A 2,500-nucleotide genomic window follows, 5' to 3' on the forward strand; every position below is an offset into this window, starting at 1 on the left:
TGAATCAACCTTTCGCATATTCAATTTTTCCTCCTCTCTCGTTTCAAAATGTTTGTATTTATCGTTCGATGAAACGAGCACAAGAGGGAAAAAAAAGTTGAGACACGACGTTCCCATAATTTTCGTGTTATTTCCTTTTTGCTTCAAACATTTTGCGGACTGCAGCTTCGTCGTATTGCTTTTATCAATTTTTAACAATTTCAAAGCGAAGACAACTCGCAAGACGATCCATTTCGTCTCGGTTCAATTTTAACGTCCGTCCGTATTATTTTTTGTTCCACAAGAGATTTCGAATAGGTTTCTTTATTTATCATCCCTTCTTTTCGAGCGCCACGGAAGCAAGAGGAAAAGCAAGAGCGAGAGAACATTTCGCGTATACTTCATTTAACAATTTTAACCAACACGCGATGTACTCCACACACCTCTTAGATTTAACAACTGCTTTTCTCTTCTTCTCCCCTTAGCGCAAGGGTAAACCCCATTTGTTTCTTCTTTGGAACGCAACAAAACTTTCGAGGACTGGACGACCGAGCGATGGTCGCGCGGTCTTCGCTTATCTTTAACAAACGAAGTAGTCCGTATGTATTCTAAATGTTGAAGCCTCCTAGAGCTTTAAGCCATGCGAGACATTGAAATGCTGTTTTAACGGGAGCATGCATAATTGCTGCAAACATACTTTTATCACAAGTTCTAGCCACGCCACGGAGGCTTCGAAGTTCCTTCACCATTCGCTTTCCTCTCTTTTGTTACACAGTTTCAGACTACGATCAGGGGTACCGAAACGCTGTATTGATTGTAAACAACCATTTTTATCTTGGAGCGGAGCGTTCCTTTACTCGTTAGATTTGTCTTGTCGCGTGTGTATTCGCTTTTTCGACGCTTTTTAACCATTTAACTTGTTTAGCGAAGCTAAACGCACAGACAGACAAAAAAAAAGGAACAGCATCGCGCGTCAAACAGCGACGACCCATCTGAAGCGATCTTTCATTTATACACCGTTTGTAAACAGAGAGATGTATAAAGCGCGGGGAATCATTCGAAACCCTGGGGCTATTCGAGCTTGCATTTCAGCAAATTATCATCTCAAACATTTCACTCGTTTGCTTTTTCTAAATTTATAGGAGAGCTTCTTTCGTTTATTTTTGACACACCTTTCGTAAATATCGTTTCTGGCAACGTCGGGAGCGTGGATTTCTACAAGTGAACAATCGCGCCGATCCGATAACTTCCAGCAGGATGGAGAATCTTTATAGATTATCTTCCGAGAACTCGGTGCTTTCACGGGCGGTCGTTTATAAATTTTAACGAACGACTCGCGCGCCGTGACGCACTTGCGCTAGTTCGAAGAGATATTTCGAAATTTGTTTCTCTCCTTTAACGGCCTGCATTTAGTGTATCGGTTGCGATTTTCGTCACATCGTTTCCACGACAAACGCCGACGAACTGCCCAACTATCGCTCGTACGTTGCGACTCTTTCTTTGTTTATCGTTCATTCATTCTTTCAATTTCGTTCGATAATCCCGCTCCGAAACGTTCTACTTTCGTTGAACGACGGCGAGATGTTTAGAAAGAAATGAATTACTCTTTTTTCGAGAAGCAAACGCAAGCAGTCTTTTGTTAAGAAAACGACCCTCAGCCAGGCGTGGTCCAGGAATTGTATCCGTGGACCGCAATGTGCGTTCGAAATGTCGATGTTCATGTGTCCTGCAGTTCACACGTTGACGCGCAATTAGCTGCGTTCTTCATCGACCCACGAGCCAAGTGATCCACCGTTCAGGGTAATCGTAAAATTTTGTATTTCAAACTCTTTAGATCTTTAGAGTGTTATTTTCATTATTAACACGCATCACATTCGATACCCACATCACTCTCCCACCCGGCGCGTGCGGGAGAGCGAATTCGGGCGTCGCCAACGTATTTGTTTGTTTGTTCGATCGATCGTTGACGACACGATCGCGTCCAAGGACGGAAACCGTCGGAAAAACGCCCAGTGGCACGCTCCTCTCGACGGTCGGGCGTAAAGTACATTTAAAAACCTTGAAAAGTACGAACGCACACAAGGAATGCGAGCGCGCGTCCTGTCGCTGAATCGTGGGTTGCGAGATTCGAACAGACACACGGCCGGCGACGATCGGTCTAACTAATGGACACATAGTTTTTCAAAGACTCGCTATCGTCGCTTCTCAGCCGGTCCGTAAACAACACACATCGATCAGGCGGACGCACGAATCTTACCACGGTGCGTGTTTCGTAGATTCCAGGTTACCCGCAAGTACCTCTCTCTCCCTCTCGAAAGAGGAATCTCGATCCGTCCTTTTTGGACAATGGAGAAATCTTTTTATCGCAACACGGATGGCAAAGAAACAACCAAAGCGTAGGAGCGTGGGGACGAGAGCGACGAAAAGAACGTCGCGAAAACAAAGTTTCGACGGTTGCTCGTTCTAATACATCGTAGTTTCAACTCTCTCAGTTTTAACCACTCCTAGACGCTTCGTAAAC

General features: G+C 44.6%; 1 non-coding gene across 1 annotated transcript; it reads right to left on the reverse strand.

Annotated features, from left to right (window-relative positions):
- Nucleotides 1-1,627: 1,627 nt before the first annotated feature.
- On the reverse strand, nt 1,628-1,782 carry LOC143306662 (5.8S ribosomal RNA). Its single transcript, XR_013064018.1, has one exon. It is a non-coding gene; the product is annotated as a 5.8S ribosomal RNA (ribosomal RNA).
- Between the last annotated feature and the right edge of the window lie 718 nt (nt 1,783-2,500).

The sequence above is a fragment of the Osmia lignaria genome, unplaced genomic scaffold, assembly GCF_051020975.1.
Source record: "Osmia lignaria lignaria isolate PbOS001 unplaced genomic scaffold, iyOsmLign1 scaffold0016, whole genome shotgun sequence".
Taxonomy (NCBI): Eukaryota; Metazoa; Arthropoda; class Insecta; order Hymenoptera; family Megachilidae; genus Osmia; species Osmia lignaria.